This window comes from Nomia melanderi, chromosome 11 (assembly GCF_051020985.1).
Source record: "Nomia melanderi isolate GNS246 chromosome 11, iyNomMela1, whole genome shotgun sequence".
NCBI lineage: Eukaryota > Metazoa > Arthropoda > Insecta > Hymenoptera > Halictidae > Nomia > Nomia melanderi.
Genome location: NC_135009.1, coordinates 7,528,028 through 7,541,033, shown reverse-complemented (window position 1 = coordinate 7,541,033; position 13,006 = coordinate 7,528,028). Strand labels below are relative to the sequence as shown.

General features: G+C 38.4%; 1 protein-coding gene across 2 annotated transcripts in view; it reads right to left on the bottom strand.

Moving 5' to 3' along the window:
- The window catches only part of LOC116428878 (ras-related protein Rab-37), a 139,035-nt gene that overhangs the window by 68,637 nt on the left and 57,392 nt on the right, over window positions 1–13,006 (bottom strand). Inside the window, exon 1 of one of the 2 annotated variants that reach the window (XM_031981068.2) lies at window positions 3,037–3,270. The exons of the other annotated variant lie outside the window; for it this stretch is intronic. The gene's annotated coding sequence lies outside the window, so the exon portion shown is untranslated. Of the gene's footprint in view, window positions 1–3,036; window positions 3,271–13,006 lie in introns of those variants that run through there. 2 annotated transcript variants of the gene reach the window in all.

Sequence of the window (13,006 nt, the reverse complement as noted above, 5' to 3'; positions counted from 1 at the left end):
ATTAAATCACAGATATCGCAAATTTTCAAAGTGAAAGCCTCGCGACGGACCCTTTGAAACGCAACCCCTCTACCGTAGCTTCAGGAATTGACTCACTGGTAAACGAGAATTAGTTCCGTATCGTGTAGGGTATCTAATTCCAGCGGTTACGAATCCAATGTAAACCGTGCGGTCCGAATCAACAATTAGAATCGCTCCACGAATTAAACCTGTGTTGCGTGATCCTTCATCTAAAGGTAATTCAAAAGTACTTACAGTAATTTGATCGTTATCAATATATATTACTGTTATTGAAAGGTAATAAATTTAAGAGCGATTTTCAAGAAAAATGAATTTTAAACTTAATTTTCTAATTAATCTGTCGCGTGATTGTTTCATTCGTTGTCCTCTGTTTCAAGAGGAACAGAGCATTTGTTTTCTTTTTCGATACCAGAGAATTTCCCTTCTGTTTCTTTTGCAGTTGTTTAATTAAAATTGGTTCTGCTTTGTGTTTTGTCAAAGTAAAACGTATTAACTGACGTTTACAGGAAATTCAATTTGTTTAAATCAACACTGAGGAAATAATTAGGGGTGGAACACAAACACGTTTAATTCGTGATTAATGAACAACATGGCAACTGTTTTCTCTCCTTTTGTCATCGTTCATGAATTTCTATGTATAGTGAGGTTGTTTAAATGGACGGATTAACACAGAGAGAGAGAGAGAGAGAGAGAGAGCACGTGAAAAAATCTTGAAAACTGTGAATGAAATGGCTCTAGCGTGTCCTCATTAAAAACGCGCGTTATAGTATCAGAAATTTAATCGCGCCTCATCGTTACCATGATCAGTATTACATTAAGGACTCACTCGAGCACCGTAAATACTACGTTTTCCTGGCAATACTTTCGGAAGCCCCTAGATCCGTGAAGAGGAAACCATTAACGATAAAGCCATCGGATTTTCTGATCCCCCTTAATCATTTTTCATTATTTGAATCATTAACGAGCGTCACATATTTCACCTGATATGCAACGAAAAGAGCTGATACATTTCAATTTTTCCATCTCTTTGGAAACATACGCTAACCTTCATGTTAACAACCGAAATATCGACGTTTGTTTAAATTTCAATATTGTAATATTTTGTGAACAATCTTTATTTTCAAAGCACGAATCGATAGAGGAGTGTTAAACAATTGACATTTGAAGCAATTTCGCTAGGAAAATTAAAAATTAAAAATGTATACTTCTGTGTATTCGATTGCTAACATAGTTTTTTCAATTATTATAATTGTTGTTACAATTTATTAGAAAGAAAGAAGATTTCTATGTTTGTTCTATGTCTATATTTACACCAAGAATTAACAACTGATAACAAAAATAATATTCAATTTCAGATGAATATAATGATAGTTACATTTGTTAACGTCTGTTCAAAATGATCCTCACGAGTTTGACACGATGTTATATGGCAAGAAGTTAAATCGCGATCATACTGGTCGTATTGTTACAATGGAATATTTTGAAAATTTAGATTGAACATCTATATACGTTTAGTATTGTAAAATCCTATGTATCTTACTTAAAAATTCCATTTCTATTAAATCTTCGACCTTTAACCCTTAACAGTAGACAAACTCCACTACGCGTGAATGTAAAGTCTTTTGTTTTTATTTCTATTTATTATATTTCGTACAGTTTTAAATATTTTCTATTTCATCATATCAGAAGTCCTATGAATGTTTCCCTTACAATGAAACACGTTTGGTATGAAAATATCAATAGTTGAAGGTTGAATTCAGTTAATCAACAAGTAATTAGAAAAGACTGGAAACCCGAGAACTCCGATTTTCGAGGGAGTTAATGAGGTCGCGATGCACATCAGCCAGTACGAAGAAACGGTCTTCCGCGGCGGAAATTTAAGGGTGCCGCGTCTTCGGCATAGTTTCACGTAACACGACGCTCTATTCGGCATGAAAGGGAGATACGATGTCGGGGGCAGGCCGCGGGTAGAGGAGCACCGCTTTCCGGTGAATCGCGGGGCTGATACGAGTTATCAAGTAACCGTCATCAAAGTTCCGTGCGTCGATTATGAAACTGTCCCGGATACCGCGTTGACTCGCCCTGAAACCGCTTGATCGTCTAGTTCACAGAGTTTTTCATTGAACAAAGGATAACCGAGTTTTAAATTACATTTTTCACTTGTTATATTTATATTCTTCTTTCAATGTGTTAGATTTAGGTGATAAACGTTTTTATATCCAACCTAAGCCATTACGGTCGCTTTAAACACTTCTCTTTTACACGTTTTGAATATTTTGTGATTTCTTCATCTCGATCGACTTTACAATTACTTTGAAAGGCTTTTTTGTAATTCAGTAGGATTTTTAGACAGATAGATGATCAATAAATATTTCTTATGTAAAAGCTTCAACAGATCAGAGATTTCCTATTTATAATATCACATCCACGTACATTTACAAAGGAGATAAAATAAACAATAGCAGAATACACCAGCAAGAACAAACAAAAGCAGATCCCGTTTCATCTGATAATTGGATTCTACCACAATTTTAATGATCACAAAAACAATCACCACAACTATTTTCATCGTTCCTTCTTCAAACTACCCTAACAAAATGAAGAATACCAATGTACACCGATCATATCAGAAGGATCGTGTAGATCATTTATAACAAATCAACCATCCCCAACACTTCAAATCCACACAGAACGATCAATGAGCACTTCCACATAGATCTTCCCATCAAAACAAATTACTGAAGTCCCTTTCCCTTAAAGAAGCTAAAAACAAAATACTAAACTAGCAATCAACAAAAATCTCACACAAAAATCTCAAATCCCCAATCCACCACTTCTCCCAAACAAAATTCACGCTTCGATCACTAACAGTTTCCAAACCTCCCTCAGCGAATATCAATAACATACAACTATATGTAAATTAAATTTTTAAAAAAGTGCGTCAACAACAGCAAGAGCGTACAGAAAAAACTGCAAAAAGAGGGAAAAAAATGACGTAGATCCATGGACACTCACGAGGCCAAAGGATGCGAGACCGTGTGTGCGGTCCGCGGTTCGTAGCGCGCGCGCGACCGGGCCGACTTCGACAGTTCGGAGAAACTGTCGGCACTGTGACTCGCCGGAACGAGGGGTTTTCTACCCCCTAGTACCGCCACCTGAAGCCGCAGGGGGTCCTTCGGGGTTGTCTGGCGCCTGTGTGAGAGGCAGCGCGCCGCTCGGCTCCGACGCACACGCTCGCGACGGCGGAGAGGGCCGCGCGCTGATATCTCTCCGGCCGGCCAGGAGACTTTGGCGTTTCCATGGCGATTGGCTGTGCGCGCGTGCCGTCCCACGCCGGTGCATGCGCACCTTCCGGACCGCGCGCTCGCAACAGGTTTTGTCCGGCAGCAGCCCCGGAACCGAAGCTGCCTGCCGCCGAGAACTCCCGGATCCAGGAGATCGATACCTCGATCCCGCGCGACGTACTCACCCCGTGATTTTCGGGAACAATCCCGGATACAGTCGGGCATTTTTTTGCTCCCTTTACTCACTTCTGAGGGTTGTTTTGCTGAGTAAATCTAATTTTTCTGGCTTTCGATAGAGATCTGAGTGATCAGAGTGGTTTGTTCGAGGATTTTTGTGCTGTTTTAGGGACTGATATTGAAGGAAGGAGATGTTTAAGGAAACAATTGTGGTTTCTATCGTGCATTTTGTTCCTGTTAGTCGTTTCTGAGCGTTATTTTGTTATGTCAAATTATACTCTTTTTTTGTTTAGCTGTCTTAGTCACTGATGTTGGGTCTAGAAATGTTGAAAGGATTACTGCTTTTGAGGATAACAAATAGATGAGTTCTTTTTAAGGTTTTGTTTAAAGTAAATGACTTGATTTTGAAGAGCTGATGTGGTTTTTTGTTGGAAGTCTGGATCTTGTTTTTGTATTTTGAAGGGTTTGAAAGTTTGTTTGCTATTGTTTTGGTATCAATTGTCGGGGCATCTTTTTGATCGAAACTGTGTTATGTTTGATAAATTTTACGGTGAAGCTTTCTAATAGGTCAGAAGATTAAGATTCAAAACTTGTCAGCAGTAGAGACGCTCGCCCAGTTTCATCGAAACAAAATTTTTCTTTACAATCTCGACCCAAAGATGCGTTTGATAGGGTCTTTACAGGGATCGGAGTGAGGACATCAGTTTGTTTGGGAATTTTCAAACGATCTTGTTGACCGAGTCTGCGGTATTTCTCGAGAAACTTGTCATCTTGTTTTTCGGGGCTCCAGAAAAATGTGTCGCTTCGATCCTGGTTTTTAGAGCAGGTTGATTATGACAGTTTCGTTTGTAAAATTGATCCGGAGTACGTTTCCCTTTAATCTTCCGTGGATCTTTTAGAAACAGTTTGGTCTAGTTTTCTCCATTCCAAATGTTTTTGCTGCTACAGGTTTCGGAGTTATACGCGATAGCATTTATAGAGAGATTTAGTCAGGAGTGGATAGTTTGTTTGAGGATTTTCAGGTGGTTACTGGGATTCTCATGTGGCCTTGTTGATTGAGTTTGGAAACTGATGGCATTAGCGGCCCTCTATCTCTCCAATGCCGTTTCTCTGCAATCAGACTGTCATTTCCTGTAACTCGTTACACTAGCTATAACACTGGTAAAAGGGGAAATTTAGGATACTATACAATTTTACATCTTTTTTTTATGTAAACCACCATCAAATTTTTCATTCGCTTATTTATGTATCTAAACGACCTTATGGAATAGAAACATTTAATGAAATACATAAATTATTATCAAATAGAAAAAATAAACAACTATCGGCAACAAAATTATAAATCATTATTATTATATTTCAAAGTATTTCTACTTAAATTCCCTTAATGTTGCATTAATTCGATCAATAATAGATTCGCATCAAAACATATTCCAAAATAAAAAAGCTCCAAACTCCAAAGTCCACAAAGAGCGGTGATCGATATCGACGTGTGGGCGAAGAATAATCCGATAGAAGAAGAATCTAGCTTTCGACATTCGAAGTGACGAATTACCCGTTGCCTTCTGTAGAAATCGCTTGGGCCAGGCTCCTCGGAAAAAAGAACTGGCTTTTTACTCCCTGAGGGGGTTGCGTCGGCGATTTATCCGGTTTCCAAGAGGAAAAAGCCGTGAACCTGCGGGTGGCGGTTCTTTCCTTCGGGGCTCGCGTTTTCGACGGATCGAGGGGTCGGTTTTGCATCGACGCGGACCGATGAGTCGCTGCTTCGAGAAACCACCCTCGAGCAGCGGCAAGAAAGTCTTGGAAATATCGGGAACCATTTAACTTTGTCAGGATTTCCCGATGATCACCGGTCGGACGCGTCTCATTTCTCATGGGAATGGGAATGCACGATATCTCAAACGTGCGCGGCATCGACGGTATACATCGATGCCTTCTGGGACCGGCCCGTTCGGAATTGTCAGAGAAATATTATATTTTATAACTCCTTGATAGATCCCTTCGCAATGTTGCTAATGATCGGTTTTATTGGCTGTTCGCTATTAAACGACACAATGAGGAACGAATTCCTTTTGCGATTGTATTGCGATTGTTGAAATTGTAATGGTAACATTAACGAGAAGTAAGACTTCCTTTCAGTTTTTATTTGCTTAATTGAAATCAATCGATCATGAATCTACTCACTTCCTTATATCTACTACAGTATCAAAAATTTATAACAAACACTAGTATTGTCAGACAACTACGTAAGGAAAAAGTAGTAACTAATTAAGTAAGAAGACATAACATAAAAATACTTCATAATTAAAAATATAACAATAATTTATACAAAACAGTTGACAATGCTCTAATAATAGTAAAAATTTAAAATAGAAATACTTAATAAATGAGAATCTCTAGAAAAACTTTCCGCACAAAAACGAAAAAGTTGAAAAATAGAAGATTCGATTCACCGAAGTTCCTTTATGGCCCACGAGGTGCAAAAAACGGATGGAAGAACCGCCGTTGACATTTCCGGTGTAGAATTCGAAAGAAATTTCTGAGATTCCCGTCGGGAACGTTGTCGGAACCCGTCGCAATCCCGAGTTCGAATAATTCAGGGCACATTTTGCATACCACGAACGCTACCCCGGTATCGTTTTATGAACGCGAGGCGCACATGCAACTTTAAGCCGCGTTCCCAGTTGCGACGCAATGGTTCGCGATACAGAGACTGGACGCAGGTACATAAATTTCTGGCCAGTTTTTGTCATCTTAACCAGCGAGGTTGAAAGCTGGCTGTCCGCGAGCTAGTGCGTCTTTATGGGGTCGAGACACGACTAGGATTCCGCGTGATGCTTGATTAAATTGCAAATCTGCTCGACTTAACCCCTTGCTCCGCGAATGATCATTATCTGTTAGAAAGAACAAGAATTCTAGTATCAATTTATGTAATTCTGGTCTTCACATTGAATATTGTAGATTGATCACAAGAAGGTGGTACTCTGTTTTGAGTTCAAATAAACAAATAAATATGTTCAATGATCAGTTCCTAGGAGCGAACGTTAGGCTTTCAATTTAGGCGACACCAAATTTAAAAGATGACATTTTTACGCGACAGCGTCAAAAAATAATTCAAAGATATTAAGCACGAGGAAATTTAAAGGATTTTATGGAAGTGTTTAAAACAAAGCTTGGGTTTTTCTTAATAGGTATTATAAAACGTTGCAATTTCCATGGTATTTTTTTAAGAAATCAGCTTTGTGTTAAACCTGTCAAATTGAATTTGAAATCTTCATTACAAATCTTATTCGATTTTATGAAACAAAGAGATAAGAAGAAGTATTAATCATCTCCATCCTATTCAACTGAAAGAGTGATAATTTTTTTGATAAAGCGAAAATTCTCGTCAACCTACTAAGTACCTTTATTCGCAACTATGAATGTCTTTATAAAAGCTGTTGCGATTTAACGCGTCCGCTGTTGATGACGTCTTTTTATGTTATACTGAATACATTCTCGGTCACCATTGACGTTTATGTTTGCCGTACGTTTATACGTTTTGTGCGTTGCATTGCGAACGCGGTCGCACAGCTTCTTGCGTACGTTTGATAGTTTAGTGTTTTGTAACGAGTAAACCGTGGATATTTATGCAAATCGAAATTTTTACGAAGTAATTTATCGTACAAAAAGCGGGGATTGACTAGGAATTTACTTCTTTTATTGTAGATTTTATAATGTAGACACTTTTCGAGGTTTTTATGGAGTGATTTACAACCTATAATTTTATGGCAGAATAGAAATTTTGATATATTTCAATGGCTGAAGGTTTAAGGTGGTAATCAAGTGAATTGAAAATTAGTCTAATATATAGGTAGTTGAGCATAAACGACGAGTGAACTCCTCTTCTTGTGAAAACAAACAAGAGGTCAGAAAATTGATATTCTTTTTGTTTTCTCCATTTAAAGTTCAGATGAAAGCTAAATCCGTTTTTAACATTCAAAAGGTTACAGTAGAAAATATGATCTAAATATCGAACTTTTATTCACTGAAAAAAATTTCAAAATTTGGAAATACCTTTCAGTAAGTCTCGCACCGGAAGAAAGTTATAAGTATCCTCCATTATATAAGAACTTTCATTATTAAAACTTTTTTTGCGAAAATCAGCGCGAATGAATGTTCCGCGTGAGTGCTACTCTTCGATCGGAAGTTTCAATTAAATACCAATGAAAAATTCATTATATTCCAGGCAAAGAAAGTGGTAAAAAGATAGTTCGTATCGTAAATCTCTCTGTTAAGTGAGAAATAATGTTTAAGCCGTTAGTCGATAATATTTCGCAAATTCATAAATAATATATAAACCGTTCGAGGTATCAATCCTTTGAAACTCGAGGATAATGAAATTGCGTATTTCAGTTTTTATCTATTCTTATTTAAACATTTTAACGTCCGATTTGTATTTTTATAAAAATGCCCAAGCTCAGATTGCTCAGATTATAAAACAAACTTGCACTTTAGTTTAAAATCTTTAGATGCAGAAATTTCTTTCTGTAGTTTTAAGTTCCAATTCTTAAATTTTACCTAATAATTAAGTCTTTATCGATTCATGGAGTTAAAAAGGTTCACCGTGCGCCAGTTTTATAGTTTAGAGTCCTTGATTTCATTCATTATTCGGTTCTTTCATTAAAATTCAATTACCTACCTATCACCCTCTAATATCCTGATTAGGTTTTAACCAAGTTTTCATTAAGATTAAGGTAAAAACAAAAACTGATCCGTGAAACTACAAGAATCTGATTATTAGTTACTCATCTTCTTTTACGAATTATCATTATATTAATAAACGTAAAAGTTGTATGGAATTTTAGATCGAATAAAAATTTCTTTCGACTTTGTATATCTTCTAACTTAAAAACTAAAGTAATTGCACGGGTTACATTCCAAAAATGCATAGCTTAATCGTTGCAATAAAACAAAATACTTGTTTCTGCATTGTAAAACAAGCAACAGTCTAAAGTAAGTCATAAGTTTCACGCCACCGCTCTTCGTTCATCGATGAACCTTCACCTCGGTCTTTCATCCGAGTTTTAATTAACTCTTCGACGTCTCTCTGTCGTTTGCAAACTGGCAGCTGGTTACACGATGTCCGGGGCCGCGCGCTTCGCCCGGATACTTTAAATTGTCTTTCCGCGGTTGCAACGACGCGACGGCTCCGATAAACGTGTCGGTTCGCGGGCCGAGTTTCCTTTCTGTGCGCGCTTAAGGAAAAGCGAGCGTTTCACGCTGACACGTCTTTCATTATCATTAGACAGCGAATTTTCTGCATTTTCGACGAACTTCACAGCGAAAAAACTACGGAAAAATTTGAGAACGCTGTCGTACTATTTTTAACCATTTAAAATTCCCGAAGCAAGATATGAACTTCTGTTTAATCCCTGTGTCTCCGAATTAATCCAAGAAATTTGAATCTTACATAAAGATTATCCAATTATCATGTACAAAACGTATACAACACCATAATAGTGAAATGTAAAATACAACAAAATTTAGTAAATTTTTCGCTTTGCTGTTAACACCTTACAATCGTTAACAGAGAATGCAAACTTCTGATTGATCCATTCAAACCAAAATTCTCTTAATAGACTGTCTCCAAGAACTAAAACTCTTCGATTTATATCAAAGATTTAGAAAACATTTTTTAGATCTTACTAGAACTCATTCTGAGATCTTAACTCGAATCCAACATGAGTTTTAATCTTGACATGCCTTCAATTTTTACTTTGTTATGATTAGTCTTTCTGGCTTCTTTTTGCGTTAGATACCTTATATGTAATTCCTCTCGAATTAACACCAATCTCTGCCAATTACACGGAATAAAAATTTCATGCTGTATCAGAATCCGCTGAGTAGATACTAATTATTATCAATCCTATCGTGAAAATTCCATTTCCGCGTCCAACAACGTCCCAACCACAGATCCCGCCCGCGAATTCGACGACCGTGAACGGCACCTACTCATTTCCCGGTTATCGAGTCTCGCTTATCGGCCCGTTTCGTCGCCGGATCCGTCGCCCTTCCCCGTCGCTGCCGCTCGCATCGGGAACTTCTCTTTTCCCTTTCTGTTCTTCCACGTTGCGTCGAGCCTTTCATTCTTTCCCGTCTCTCTTGTTCGGCCGTCCTCGTCCCACTCGTTTGTTCGTGGCTTGGCTTCGTGTCGCGTGTGTACGAATTATATCCGCACACAAGGGAAGACAGAGTGGCTAAAGCCTGCTATCGGGCGTCCCACTGCGAGCGAGCCCCGGGGGCCGGAGTTTATTAGCACAACCCCCGGTTAGCGACAGCTACGAAGCACCGAGATGCGTGAACAAATTTTATAAAGTACGGATTAAATAGGTTGCTCTAAAGTTTCTTTCGTTTCGTTATTATACAACGGATGCACAATGTTTTATGTTATCTCTTGTGTTACTAAATTACGGCGAATTTATTCTGACATATTAAGTACATTCTTTCATTTCTCTGGAAATGTTATAGTATCATCTTTCTAAAATTGTTGGTAGGTTAATTATTGCAGGTAGAGGGTGAAGGAAAGTTATGAGATAATATAATAGGTAGTTTGTATTGCAGTAAAACGTTGATTATTGGAACTAATTGATTGTGAGGAAGAAACTCGTTTGGATAAACGATTTTTCGCTTATTGTGGCAGTTTTTAAATTAAGTAATTTTTTTTATCTATTTGGGAATTCTGGGATTTGGACCTTGTGAACCTGAGGAGGTACTTGGAAATATGGAGAAGAATTTTTTAACTTTTCCTTTGAAACTTGCTGAGATCCTGTCAAGATAGTTTTAGACTTCTTAGATCTTCGGATTTCTTCTGATTTCCTTCGAATTTCCAAAACGTTTACACACTTCCTAGATCTCTTTGCATTCTCCACTAACTTTTAGAAAATCTTGAAATCTTTTTAGACTTTATAAAGTTTTTCAAGATCCTTTTGCCACAGGAGTTGATTCCTAAAATGAATAGAGTCTAATTGGTCAGTTTCAATCTTTTCACATCTCATTTTCGATACCAATTCGTTATTCGCCGACACTCTTACATATAAACAAACAAAGCTATACATAAACGTTTCCTCAACGCGTTGATAACCACAAGAAGTTTGAACATTTCGCATATTATTTGCTCTTTCATAATAAAGTTGAATGGCGTTCAAATTAATTATTACAGTACTACGTAAATATTTTCATTCAGTATCAATTTTTTCATTATAATTACTTTCAAGCAACTTGAAAGCTCCGATCATCGTTGTGCATCGTGCTAGTCAACGTGTTAAGAGTGACTTCAAACCCGTGAACTGACCCAAACGAAAAGACCCTTTATTTGTTCTTTTCGAGTGTTCTTCGAACATGTCGCTACCGTTGGCTTCATCCTCCACCCTGAGGCGCCTCCGTTCCCCCCGGAACTCGGGACGCATGATACAGAAAACACATAGGGACGCCTTCAGGCCGCAAGGCAACGGCGGCCGTGGCGCACAAACGGAGCGTGTGTTCCACTGCCATTACTGCGGGAAGCCCGGGGTGAGGTGAAAGGGGACGGCGAGGAGGAAAGAGGAAGAGCTTATTTGCACTTCGCGAACGGTCAGATGACTCGGGCCGAGACACCCTCAACCTGGCCGACAGATGTTGGATGTTCCCCTGACACAGGTCCGTCCACGGGCCTCCCACTTCGTTCCGCCGTGCTCTTTTCAAAATGGCAGAGGTGCCTATGTTCAAGGACATGTTTTCCTATCCTCTTGTAAATTGTGGGAAACCATTCACGGTGATCTGCATATTAACATTTCAGCGAATGCCTTGGTTACGCTCAGACAAGTAGACTTTAGATTCTTATGTAAATGGTAACATATTAGCTATCGATAGTTATTGAATAGTTTATGGAAGATTAATGTGATCGTTACTGCCATTTATTTTGCGTCGATATCCACAGCTGTAATGTTTTATTGAATTCAATAAATCTTCTGAATACAGCGTCGAAAAAATGAAGCTAAAAAGAGTTGTCGAGTTTCTAAGTATAATGTCGCGTGTTGTAACTGTAACAACAATGTTTGTAGCATTAATTTCAGTTTCATTGTGTAAATCATAGAATTGTGGCCATAATAAACATGCGACGTAAAGATTTCTTAATCGAACTTTCGATATCAATACAAATTGCAATACAGGATAACCGAATCGTATTGGGTAACATAGTTTAATTACTATTTGAGGATTATTGCTTAAATGAAATTTAAGTCGCTCTTTAATATAAGATTATAAATCATTGAAAAACCTTTGCGGTACATGAAATGTTAAGTCAATAAGTAAGTTATCTCCATTGCGCTCCTTTAATTTCCGTTTCGAAAGAGATATTTAGTTGTCGCTGGATGGCAACAGCAACTTAACATTCTTTTCGGTGTACGGTGAGTTTCGAATGATTTGTTTCAGACATTCATATTTTACAGTGCGTTAATTAACGGAGCGTCGCACGGAAAGTGCGTTCGAACGTGTGAAGTCAGATTACTTATATTTTTAGGAACTCCGCAAACAAGTTTCACCTGATTAAAATAAAGTTTATATAACTGGGTATTGCCCGCTTTTATCTGACAACTTTTCATGATCCCTCAACGCATTTACGTAATTTCAATGTTCATCTTTAGAACATAATACAAACGCCCCGTTCAAGGCACCGAAATACTCTTCCTTCAATCTATAAGTTCTCTAAATTACAATACTCCTAACGAAATTCAATATCAAACATTTCTATAATCACATATTTCTTAATTCCAATACCGAACACACCTATATTCCCCAAAATCCTCTCAAACCGCTAAAACACAATCAATTAAATATAATATTCGATATGACGTGAAAAAAGCGTCATCGGCACTGTGCGCCTCAACTTAACCGAAGTCAGTATCGATCAAATGACCGACTAATTGCCGGTGGAATCGCGACTGTCGCGGGTTAAAAGAGGATAGGAAAGTAGCGATCCTCGTCGCGATCGAGATAAGAGCCGACAAGCTGTCGTACACACTCGGCCCGTGAGAGAATTAACGTGTCGCGGTTAATGCACTTCCGCGCGCAGCGCAGCCGCGAATTTCCAATGTAAGCGTTCGCTCGCTTCGGAGGGATTTACGTAAAATCCCGGCGCAAATCCTCGGGGGAGAGGGGCGGTCTCGTTATATAAATCGGGGCCGACGATCTTAGCGCGGCTCCGTCGAAACGCCGGTTACGGGAAAAATTATGTAACGCCGGCTGGAACTAGTGAACATTTATCGCGGCTATACCCGTCGGGGATCCATTGTCGGTAACAAGAGGACTATGAATCTTCGTGCGAAACCACGATTTCGTCGACTGACCCTAATGGCGCAGATACACTAGCAAGTAATTTGCTACATTTTCTTCTACTTCCGTGCGAGAATTGATTGTCAATATTTTAATAAACTACAGAAAATTCTTCTTCCTGATTCCGACTTGCATAAGTGTAAAACACTTCTGTTTTATTTGATTTTATTACT